This window comes from Sceloporus occidentalis, unplaced genomic scaffold (genome assembly GCF_023333645.1).
Source record: "Sceloporus occidentalis isolate IW3139 unplaced genomic scaffold, rSceOcc1.0.p SCAF_4, whole genome shotgun sequence".
In the NCBI taxonomy this organism is placed as follows: domain Eukaryota; kingdom Metazoa; phylum Chordata; class Lepidosauria; order Squamata; family Phrynosomatidae; genus Sceloporus; species Sceloporus occidentalis.
Window position 1 is genome coordinate 81,371,291 of NW_028316984.1, and position 12,896 is coordinate 81,384,186.

The following is a 12,896-nucleotide window of genomic DNA, read 5'->3' on the forward strand; positions in this document are numbered from 1 at the left end:
AAAGGGAGGGCATTATGACCAAAGAAAAGCTACAAAGCACCCAGAGAAAGGGAAATCCATGCTTCTTAGTCCTTGGACCCAAGGCTGAAATGGTGCCCTATACAAAGGACCCCGCAGCAGCAGCAGCGCAAGCGGGGTATGGAACCGGATTATTCCTGCAGTGCGGAGGCAGGGGCTGATTTCTTCCCAAAGAAGCAGGCGCCACTGGGGGGAAGGGAAGGGAAGGGAAGGAGTTTCGGGGCGGCCCCAAGAGGACAGCCGCGGGCTCCTCTGCCTGGGCCCTTGCCCCGCCTTGGCCTCCTGCTCTTCCCCGGGGAAAGGCGGCCCAGGTGGGGCTGGGTTAATCCTGGGAGCCGGGGCTGTCTCCTCCTCCTTGGCTTCTCCGGACCTCCCGCCTCCTCTTGCTCCTCAAAGCCTTGGCGGTCCCTGATCCTCGGAGGGAGCCCTGGAGCTTTCCGGGTGAGTTTCCAACTCTTCTGGGGGAAGTCGGGGGCGAGGAGGAGACCCTTCCTCCCTCCCTCCCTCCCTCCCTCCTCCTGCTCTTTCCCTTGGCCCTTTCCTAGAGGACCTGTCCTCCATTCATTCCCGCCTTCTCCTGTCCAGGAGGCATTTCAAAATGTCCTCCATTTGTCTCCCTTCCTCTTGGCTGCCCTCCCTTTGGAGCCGGACTCGTCTCTCTAGGAGGCTTTTAGGCGTCCCTTTTCCTGGAAGGTCCTCCCTTGGGAGGGATTTCCCTTCCTAGCAGAGTTTTGTGGCTTTCGTCCGGCCATGTCCTCCATTATGCAGGGGGCTAGATGGTGGCCGGGTGTCCTCCTTTCCCCGGACGTGTCCTCCATGGCCGCCTCCTTCTGCCCAGGAGGAATTCCCAAATGCCCTCCATCCGGAAAGCAGGGGGTTGTATTTCTAGGGGCGTTTGGAGCTTTGTATTTGGCCGCGCCCTTCCTTCCTCTTTCCCTGGAAGGCCCTCCATCTGGAGCAGGACTCAGGGGCCTGGGGTTGGAGGTAGTTCCTGGGCCCCGTCCTCCATTTGGGGGCCCCTGGTCCTCCTTGGCGGCGAGGAGGAGACTCCTGGCTGTCCCCTGAGTCCCAGTCCCCCTCCTTGCTTCGGGACTTTCCTGTGTCCTTGTGGCCGGGTCCCTCCTCCTCCTCCTCCTCCTCCTCACCTGGCGGGAATTACTCCCCATTGACTCCCCGCTGAAAGGCTTATTATTGGAAAGGCAGCCAGGCTTTGGCAGCCCGGGCGGAAGCGGCAGCAGGAGGGAGCTCCCTGAGCCTTGCTTTCCCTTTCTGGAACCAGGGCCCGCCCTTTCCCAAAAGGCTTCCCCCCAGATTGCCTCGGGTGCCTTGGCCATCCTTTGCCCTAAAAGGCCCATTTCTAAGCGACTGCAGCCGAAGACAATTTTAGTTGGTTGTTGTTGGGTGCCTTCAATTTATTTATTTACTCCATTCCATTTTTTATGCCGCCTTTCTCTCAACAAGGGACCCAAGGCGGCTCACAAGATTTTTTTTTAAAACAAACAAACACACACACACACACTTTTAAACATAGTTTTTTGCAGGTTTTCATGGCAGTTTTCTTCGGAGGCAGTTTGCCATGGCCACCTTCAGAGGCTGAGAGAGTGTGACTTGCCCAAAGTCACCTAGTTGGATGTGAAGTTGAAGGCTTTCACGGCCAGCATCCATAGGTTTTTGTGGGGTTTTTTAGGCTATGATGCTTTGTTCTAGAAGGGTTTATTCCTGATGTTTTGCCAACAGCTGTGGCTGGCATCTTCAGAAGTAAATCACTTCCCCTCAACCCACAGTGTATATACACCCCACTCTCTTCCATGCCAGCCTTCTCTGAAGATGCCAGCCACAGACGCAGGCGAAACGTCACGAAGAAACTCTTCTAGAACACAGCCTCATAGCCTGAAAAACCCACAAAAAACTATCACCTAGTTGGGTTTCTGTGGCTTGAGGCAGGACTCGAACCCAGGTCTCTGGAGTCCTAATCCAGTGCTCAAACCACTACACCACATTGGATCACTAATTTAGCTTCTTCTTGTTGTGTGCCTTCAACAACAGTTTTTCAGTAACTTTTCAGCCCAACCAACCATGCAGTTTGACCCCACTTTAAGTGCTATGAAATCCAGGTCAACTCAGAAGTGTGTCCTGTTGAATTCAGGTAGGGCTTTCTCTCAGAAAGAGGCTGCATCCCCATTGCGGAAATAATTTGGTTTGGCACCACTTTGAATGCTATGGCTCCATGCTATGGAACTCTGGGAACTGTAGTTTGTTGTGGGACCAGAGCTCTTTGATAGTGAATGAACACATCTGCCTCCTTTTAAAGTTTTTATTTGGGGAAATTGCCCATGAGGACATCATTATACACTTTGCTCTGGTGCCCTAACAAACTACAATTCCCAGAATTCCATAGCATGGAGCACTGGCAATCAAAGTGGTGCCAAACTGGATTATTTCTGCAGTGCAGATGCATCAAAAGGGACATATCAGCTATTGTCCCCACAGTTAGTATATGTGTTTTACTTTAAGTGTGCCCTTGCCAGGGTGGAGTAATGCAGGGACTAGGGAACTGGAGGTGTTCTGGATGCATGGATTGCAGAAAGGATTAATGCCATAACATGAGTGTGTGTGTATGTGTATCCTTCAGCCTTGCAGGGATGGCTGAGCGCCAAAGTGCAAGAAGAAATAATTGTGTCTATGGCTAAAAGGGGGGTACTTGAGAAACCTGCTGTCGAAAAGTGTTGGGGAGTTAACATGAAGGGTTGGCAGGAATGCTGGGGCCAGCCAGTGACCCCCAGGAGGGCTATTAGAGCTGCAAACTAGTTCTGCTTCTCCTGCTGTTCAGGAATGTTCTCATGTCAGGAGATCGGTGCAGACATGTGCGTGCGATGCAGTCCCTTCCATGAAACAGGCAGTTCATGAGGTCTCTCGGCAGTCACCTGCCTTCAGCCTTGTAACTCCCCCTCTCCCCCAAATTCGGCTTTTTTTGTTTTCCCCTGGCTGCTCGCCCAGAGTGAGCAGCTTCCATTTTTCACTCTGTGTGTGTTGGGGGCCTTCTAGTTGTTTCCGACTTAGCACAACCCTAAGAGAGCAAGCTTGATGTGGTGGTTTGGGCGCTGGGCTATGATGCTGGAGACCAGAGTTCAAATCCCGGCTCAGCCATGTAAGCCCACTGGGTAACTTTGGGCAAATCACACTCTGTCAGCCTCAGAGGATGTCAGTGGCAAAACCCCTCTGAAGAAACGTGCCAAGAAAACCCCACGATAGGTTCATCTTAGGATCGCCGTAAGTCAGAAATAACTTGAAGGTACGCAATAACAACAACAAGGCAAATCTATCATGGGGTTTTCTTGGCAAGGTTTGTTTAGAGGAGGTTTGTCATTACCTTCTCCTGAGGCTGAGAGAGTGTGACTTGACTAAGGTCGCCCAGTGGGTCTCATAGCTGAGCAGGAATGAAACCCTGGTCTCCAGAGTCACAGACTAAAACTCAAACCACTAGGCCACACTGGCTCATAAGTCCCAGCTAATTAGGTGCTTCCTTCTACAATCAAAGTTCTCTAGTAAGGAGGGAGCACCTGTCGATGCAGGTGCAAAATGATTTTAAAAAATCTAAAAAGACAAATAAAAAGGCCTATAATCTATTTTATACTGGACCATCAAGCATATATGCTTCTGAGAGTGTATCTGCACTGTAGCAATAATGTAATTTGACACCACTTTAAGTGCTGTAGCACCTGGGATTTGTAGTTTTACAAGCTCTTTAGCCTTCTCTGCCAAAGATTGTTGGTGCCTCACAAAACTACACATCCCAGGATTCCATGCGATCAGGCTACAGCAGCACTTCAAGTAGTGTCAAACTATTATTTCTGCACTGCAGATGCATCTAGGAGGTTACACAGAATTCTTCATTTGGCACATTAGTAGTCTACTGACAGCTGTTCTTTTATCTTATTCTCTGCAACTAGCTCTCTAAGTGTGTTAATTTTCTGTGGTACTTTAAAATTACAATTTCAGGCCCTCTGTCTATGACATGTGTGCCCTGGGGCCATAGCTGTCTTAATCCAGTGTGGCCAGTGGTTCTAATTTTTACAAATTCTGCTAGATTCAAAGTATCAGAAAGGGCTTAGAAGATCTTTCTGAAGTTTATAATTAGTTGTACTCCCATGACACTATAAGAGCCCGTGCATTAATGTAGGGACTCCAGACTTTGTAGTCTCTATATATGTTGGACTACTGTTTGCATTATTTCTGTCCCGCATGATCATGCTCCATGTTAACTAATGGTCATGGGAGCTTTAGTTCAAGACATCTGTAAGATGATGGATTATTGACATAAATCTAGGATTGCCTTTGTTGTTGTTCGGTATGCAAAAGGATCATGTAGCACCTTTGAGATTGAGACTGAAAGAAAGAAGCTGGTAGCACGAGCTTTCTAGACTTGAACTTACTTCCTGAGATGCATGTTGTTGTTTTGTGCCTTCAAGTCATTTCCAACTTGCGGTGACCCTAAGACAACCTTGTCATGGGGTTTTCTTGGCAAGATTTGTTCAGAGATGGGGATGCCTTTGCTTTCCTTTGAGGCTGTGAGTATGACTTGCTATGTGCCTTCAAGTCATTTCCAACTTTTGGAGACCTGTTACAGGGTCTTCTGGGGCTGAGAATGTGTGACTTGCCCAAGGTAACCCAGTGGGTTTCCATAGATGAGCTGGGCATTCAAATCGTGGTCCCCAGAGTCATAATTCAGTGCTTAAACCACTGCACAATGCTGGCTGTCTAGGACTTACTAGAGAGGGCAGGTGTGATAGGTTGGGGTACAATTTCTGTACCCATATGATCCTTTGCCCTGCATTTTCCTGGGCTTGGGGGCATGAAAAGGGGGTGTGGTAGAGATAGATGTGGCTGGAAGGCTGCACTTTCTCACTCCCTGCTCTAAAATGGAGTGCATTCTTTAAAAAATTACAGCTCCCCAAATCTTTCCAGATTCCAAATGTTTCCAAGTGCTATGTTCAAGGAAATACAGGAGTGTATTGAGAATGTTCATCCTGGAAACAGAAATGGGGGTGAATGTGAGGGACTCTTCATTCTCCACTGACCTAAGTTACACCCTTCTTTCAACTGTAACAATTCAGATTTTTAGATAAAAGGGATAGGATATGTAAATGATCTCTCATGTCTGTGTGCAGAAATGTGCATGATTTTTATTTATTATAAATTTGTACACACCTTAATGAAAATAATTGTATCCAAGTGCTGTAGAATTTTTTAGAAAACAGTCACATATGCATAAAAATATAACGCAATTTTTAAAAAAATCAGTATTACTCATGTGTGTATGTGTGTGCGTCTGTAATGTTTCTAAAATAATAACTGGTGATATATCTATTAGCATATTTATAATAATTTATTCATGATTGGTGGGCAAAAATCCAGAACTCACTCCTCATGGAGAAATTGCCACATAAAACAAGAGCAGCTACAGGACTTGTTCTCAGTGAAAAAATTCATTCAGGACTGGTTTCCTTTCATAGACAATGTGAACAACAGTGAGCTGCTTTTGCACACCTTCCTCCTCATCAACTGCCCTTTTGGAAGAACTTGCTGTCTATTTAATACAGAATTACAAAATATGACAAATGTTATTCTTTGCTCAGTCTCTAATTGATGAATTCTTACATGTGATTGTATCCCATTTGTTATGTTTTTTGGTTGTTTAATTTTATTATGCTTGTTTTAATGAATTTGCAAATTACAATATTTAAAAAAGTATTTATAATATTTATATATCCAAGGATCCCTAGAATAAACAAAACTGATTTGAGAAAGCTTAGGTGGAGGAAAAAAACATTCATGTGACTGATGCTCATAGTCATTGGCATTTGGCTTTATACCAGGGGCAGTGTATTCCAAAGGGGAGGAATCACTAAGTTAAAGGCAAAGATTGGCTGCCAAGTTTATCAAAGGAGTAATTCGCACTAACAGAAAGACCCAACCTAAAGAGGTCAGAAAGATGTGGTTCCTGTTCCTGCTTAGTTTAGGTGCGTAACTGTGCTGCACCCTTAGTACCTCTTATGTAGGGACGGTACTTTAAACGTGGCCCAGTAACATAAAGGCAGCCAGATATCCATTTTGAAATCATACAGTCTCAGGAGCACTGTAATACATGTTATTCTTGAAGTGCCATGCAGGTTAATTTTCATTACCCAGAGTTTACCTTCAACAAATAAAAGGACTCTTTCTATTGGCAGAGAGAACTGGGATCCAGGGGGAATTCTGCACTAGGAAAAAGGGAATGGAGTAGAGATTTTTGTCTCTAACCTCTTCACTCTGCAACGTCCTATTCCAGCTCATACAGTGGGTGTCATCCTGTTAATGACATACATGTGTTTATGCCATTCTTTGGACATGGTGCAGGCTTTTGTATCCCATCTGAAACCTGTCCCATAGCAGCTTTTGAGTCCTAGGAGGAGGTGCTGTTTACTGGTGTGGATAGGTTTACTGCTACTGTTTACTGGTGTGGATAGGTTGCTGTTGTTGTTCTGTGTCTTCAAGTCATTTCTGACTTATGGCAACCCCAAGGCGAACATATCATGGCTTTTTCTTGGCAAGATTTGCTTAGAGGAGGTTTGCCATTGCCTTTCCCTGAGGCTGTGAAAGTGTGACTTGCCTAAGGTCGCCCAGTGGGTTTCATGGCTGAGCGGTGATTCAAAGCTTGGTCTCCAGAGTAGAGGTCCAACACTCAAACTTTAGTGGGAAACAATTCAGACATGTGGCTAGTTTAGGCTCTGAGAGGAAGGAAAAGGAGTTTGCAGCCCATCAGTCACTACATTCTCATGCCTTTTCCCCTCCAAGCTGAAACCATCTGCTTCATCATTGCTTGAATTGCCTCCCCCTCTCTCCCTTTTCTACCTGTAAGCAGCAACAGCCAGCTTTCTTAGGGTTTGACAACTACCAGGATGTGAAGAGGACATGGCACTGTACAGGCAGAGGATCTTGGCCACTGTTTTAACAAATCCCTCTACCCCTCAAATCAGATTCTGGGAAGGGACTGCAGGGGATAGGAGATATTTGCAAAAATTGTTCCTTCTGTTTCTTTCTCTAATATTGGCCTGTTACAGACTGCCAAAATAAAGCTGCTTCAGGTCTCTTTGGAGGTATGCTATTTAAATGATGCATGGGTCCTAAGAGTCCGGAGGTCATACCAAAGCCACACTCCATTCCTAAGCACTGGAGTGCAGCTTTGGTGCAGCTTCCGGATTCTTAGGATGCATGCATCATTTAAACAGCATACCTCCAAAGAGACCCGAAGCAGCTTTATTTTGGCAGTCTGTAACAGGCCATTATCTTTATTCTATGATACCACATATACAACATACACAAACACTAATTATCCCACCACCCCAATTACAATAGTCAATAAACATTAACTGCCCACCCTCCAAACCAACAATATATGTATGAGAATATCATATGCTTCTTCAGCAGTACTTAATAAATATTTACACTTGTCTAAAAAAAACCCTAATAAAATATTTAAATCCCACAAGAATGTCATCTCTTCTTTCTTCTTCTTTAAAAGATATAAACAGTTCCCAGTCTTTTATAAAAATATCCAGTTCTCCTCTTTGAGCAAAAGAGACTGTTTATCCATTTCAGCTAATTAAAGGATCTTTAGTCTCTGTTCCTTCCTCTGGGATCATCTCTTTGAAGGAATTCTGCTCAATGCAAACCCTGATCCAGCCCAATATGTTGGTGCTGAGATATTAAAGATGTTGAGCCCAAAGCAGAAAGACAAGCCACAAATTATTGTGTGTATTCAGCATGTGGTCTGGACCTAATTTACACCTGTTCACTTTGTCTATTCAGTTTTCCAGATCAGCAATATACTGTTGTAATAAATGGGGACTTGGTAAATATTGGTTTTGTGGATGTGGTCTACAAGGAGGGCCATTATCAACTCATAGTGTTTAGTGAAGTACATATTGTTGACAGGCACAGTACAAACTCACATGGCCACAATGAAATTCTGGTCAATGTGTGGTAGTGCTTACGTTGGAAAGTGTACATCCCAAGAAGTTTACTTCAAGCACTAATAATTCAAGTCCAATTGATGGACAAAACTTATATAGCTGAAGTAAAGTGGAGTTCATAATATTGCTCCCAGTTGGACTTGGCTTTCCTGTGTGTTTGCATCAACCTTGCTCCTTGTTGAAACAGCAGAATTATATGAGTTACATCTTGATTATATTATGTGACTTTTGTGCTGAATTGTAATGTTCAACTGTACAAGTACAACAGCCAGTTTCAGCAGGGGAAGATATGTGTATGTGTATGCACATTGGCTAAGAAAGCACATTCGTATGTGGAACAGCATCAAATGTACAATAACCTTGAACTAAATGCAAATGTTGTGCATCAGGCAAAAATGTCCAGTTACTTCTGGGGTAAATGACTTGTTTTAAGATCATGTTGACTGATGAGAAATACTTTACAATGACTTAGCAAGAACCAAAATTACACACACACACACACACACACACACACACACTCACACACACTGGGGTGCAAAGGCGAGATGTTTCTTGCATGTGTACATAAATAAGGGCTCTATAGTGCTCAAATCCCAAGTGAGCAATGGACTCAATGAATGCCCTATGGAAAGTTTAATTTATTTTTACCTAATTCCTTCAGCTGCAGAATGAAAATACATGATAGTTCAACTTGCAAGAATAAGTGAGGAAGACCCATACTCAACTTCCAGAATAGATCAACTAAATGTCTTACGTATATAAGTCAATTATCTGTTGGTACCTGCTTTACTTTGTCTTAGGTTTTGTTCATTATTCCAAAAAACAGCCATAAGAAAACCACAACAAAATCCTAAATTCTCAAAAGAGTGATAGCTATATTGGCCAATGGAAATGCACAAAATATATCATTTAGGCTTTCAAAGCTCCACTGGCTTCTTCATCAGGCAAAAGATATAAAAATATCATACAAGAGGAGAAAAGCGATGATGTTATAGTCACAGATATACATTTTATATCAGACATTGTTTCTGTTGTAGTTCATTTGTGTAGTTGTAGATCTGTTCTGGTAGAGAAGACAGCGGAACTATAAAAGCTTACATGATGCATTTTGTGCATTTTGTTAGGCTAATAAAAATATCATTTTTCTGTAGATTTTGTATTTTGCTGCATAGCCAACACAGCTACCCCTGACTATGTTTCCTGGATTTGAAGAAGCCATAAGAAATTGAGCCATAATCACTAGGACTCTGCACTAAAGGAAGATTCTCTGTGCTGACTTCCCCAAGAATGATCTGGCCTTAGGTTAACTGAGAAAAAACAAGAACTCCAATGGAGACAGCTTTCAGAGGCGGTGTGTGTGTATATATATGTGTATGCCAAAGCGCATGAGAGCTGGCACTGGAATTCCAGACAGGATGGTGGTGCTTGCTGCTGCAGCTGCAGGAATGACATTTTGGCCTCTGCTGCCCTCTAATTTCCAAACGTTCGTATTCAGTTGCTTTTTCTATTCATTTGCTTTCCTCCCTCCCCTCTCTCCTTCCCTCCCTTGTTCCTGAGTGCTGAGCAGCCTAGAGTCATTTGAAGGGGGGGGGGACTGTGTGAAAACTGCTCGAGGCAGTGCATTTTTCAAAATTTCAAATGCAGGAATGTTTGCTAGTACTTGGGCCTCTTCCTCTCCCACCTCATTTGGTGTAACACTGTATGATCCATGTTGTATTACTCACGCCATGGTATGTTGGAGTAGGACTAAGTTGTTCTATTTTTATCATTGTGCTTTTTTAAAAAAATAATCTTCCTTGGCAAATTCAGGGCAAAGAATGAAAGGTGCATACAGTAAAGATGGTATGGACTGGGTTAGCACTGATGGGAAAAGGCAGTGAGCTATCTGGAACCACATTCATCTTTCATGAGAGGAAGTCAGCTCCAGCCATGAATACTGGAGAGAGAAAGAACACTTGCTTAAAAAAAACAAAAACCACTCTGAAACCTTTTCTTATGTGCCTACTTTCACACAGAATGATAATTCATTGTAAACAAACCTTTGTGTAAACAATGTCTGCCATCTATCCTCCCTCACTTTGCTCCTCCTCACTAGCATGGCTGTTAAACAAACTAAGAATTGTTTAAAAATTACCTGAACCAGCTTTTTGTGATTCTTAACAAGCCAGGATCACAAACCAGGATCTAAATGTATCCGTTGTGCTTGTTTTGGAGGACAAGCCTGGAACCCCAATTCTAATTATAAACTGAACAAACAATTCCTGAGTTTGTTCAGTAGCTACACTGGTCAGTAGAAGCAATGTTTATGAAAAGCAGAGTCTTCTCTGGGGCTCCTTTCACATTATATAATTATATCATTATGATTCCACTTTAACTTGCACAACCCTAGGATTTTCAGTGTAAGGAGTGGTATTTAGAATTCACTGCCAGAGAACTCTCATGCCTCCCCAAATCACAAATTCCAGGGTTCCACAGGATGCAGCAATGACAAGTAAAGTGAAATAATAGTGCTATAATTGTGTTACTGAAAAGGCCCCAGAAGCATGGCTTGTTGCTCTAGGCAATCAAGGCCAGTGTTTATGGAAGAAACCAATTACAATGCAACAAAAAGTGTATAGCATATACTTAGCTTGGGAATGGGGATGTTAAGGGAGGAAAAGATAAGATTGTGGACTAGAGTGACAGTCATTGGAGAAAATCCCTGGTGTGTCTGCACTGGAGGATAGGATAAAGCAGTGCTTGGTAGGGAATGCAAATCTTGAGTGCCTTAGCAGTTTGCTATCTTTCTTGCCCAGCTGTAAAGTTATGAATTGGATACTTCCTTTATTCTTGTTTGCAGTCCTCTGCAGAGGAGAATGGGCCTCCACTGTGAAACCACTCTGGGAATCCTTTCTTCACACAGAGTCTTTCTGGGTGACTCCTGATGAGCTCATGTGGCTTCTGCAACCAGCTGCCTCACAAAAATACCAGCTGTGCCATTAAAAGAGCCTAGTAGACAAGCCTCATAGAATCAACAGTCACACCCAGTGCATTAGGAGTCTGCATCTGCAAGTGTGAGCATGCTTCCATTATTCAACGGAGCTGCTTTGCACAGAAACGTCCACGAACCACATACATCTCATTGCTTAGTCCATCAAATATGGTGGAGACCTCACAACTGTAGGGCTTGTTCCCCTCTCCCCTCCTCCCCCAAATAGTTATTCCTGCAAAATGTGAGAATGAAGTCTGCTCTTAATTAGGGAGGCATAGTGCATACATAGTAATTTAAAAGCCACATCATTTAGTTACAAAATGGATGACCTTGATTGTGAGACACAGTTTAAATTTCCCCCTGGCAGGTATACTATGGTGCTGTGTTAAACTGAATAATAGCTAGATCATAAACTGGTTAAGCTGGTGGACTTGAATTCAACCTCACTTAGTCTTAATAAAGCTATGAATCTGGAGGCCATGGTTCAAATCCCTGCTTGGCCATGGAAACCCGCGCCCGCCCCCCCCACTGGCTGACCTTGGGTGAGTCACACTCTCAGCCTCAAAAGATGGCAGTAGCAAATGCACAACAGCACAACAACAATAACAACAACAAAAGTCCTAATACTATACAGTATGTTTTTCGATAGGATCTCTTAGGGGCACTCAGAGGTACTCAAAAACTCAGATAGGCTCCTTGAATGGTAAACTTTATAACTATTTCCAAAGACAAAGATGTGCAGGCATATGTTGGACATGAATTGTTAGAAAATGGTGGCACTGGACAATAATACAGCTAGCGTGGATCACTTTAAAAAATCTAGATGACGTTTCATAAAGCTGTAAAGTCGAAGGCTTTCATTGCCGGCATCTATTGTTTTTTGTGGGTTTTTCGGGCTATGTGGCCATGTTCCAGAAAAGTTTCTTCCTGGTGCTTCACCAGCATTTGTGGCTGGCATCTTCAGAGAATGCTTTGCCTGGAAAAAGTTGGGTGTATATATACTGTGTGAGCCTGGGAATGCGGAAGTGATTTGCATGTGTATTGTTCTGTGTTGATGGCCTCAGGCTGGGAGGCTAATGCAAAAGAGGATTAATGTCTGCTAACATTATGGATGTTGTTCAGATGGTTCAGGAATACAGTGGTCCCTATGGAATACTTTGAAAAGCAAGCCCTGGAAACAGCACCGAAAAAGCCCACAACTTGGTTCCGATACGTGTATGACACTTTCACCATCTGGAGCCATGGAGAAGAAGACCTGGCTGTATTCCTGAACCTTCTGAACAACATCCACCCCAACGTCCAATTCACTATGGAAAAAGAAAAGGAAGGAACACTGCCATTTTTGGATGTCCTAGTCATCCACAAACCGAACCTACATTTGGGTCACACAGTATACCAAAAACCCACACGTACAGACTGATACCTGCACAAGAACTCCAACCATCACCCAGGACAAAACAGAAGCACAATCAAAACACTGGTAGACCGCGCAAAATGCATCTGCGAACCCCACTTCTTGGAAGATGAACTGAAGCACTTGGACCAGGCTCTACAGGCCAATGGTTATTCCAGCTCAGACATCAGAAGGGCTGCCAGGCCCAGGAAAACCCAGAGAAGTGAAGACAAGCAGACAAAGGGAAGGTATTTTTACCATACATCAAAGGAGTCACAGACAGAATAGGCAAAGTGATGAGGAAGCACAACCTTCAAATGGCTTACAAACCGATGAAGAAAATCCAGCAAATGCTTCGCTCAGCCAAGGACCAGAGAGACCCTCTCACAGCCGCAGGAGTTTACCGCATACCATGCAGCTGTGGAAAAGTCTACATAGGGACCACCAAACGCAGTGTGCAAACAAGAATCGAGGAACACGAGAGACACTGCAGACTGGGCCA

At 44.0% G+C, this 12,896-nt stretch overlaps 1 protein-coding gene across 1 annotated transcript in view; it reads left to right on the top strand.

Moving 5' to 3' along the window:
• The first annotated feature begins 396 nt into the window (after positions 1-396).
• PLEKHG3 (pleckstrin homology and RhoGEF domain containing G3) overlaps positions 397-12,896 on the top strand; it is a 62,612-nt gene continuing 50,112 nt past the window's right edge. The window contains exon 1 of the mRNA XM_089520536.1: positions 397-459. The gene's annotated coding sequence lies outside the window, so the exon portion shown is untranslated. The remainder of the gene's footprint in view (positions 460-12,896) is intronic.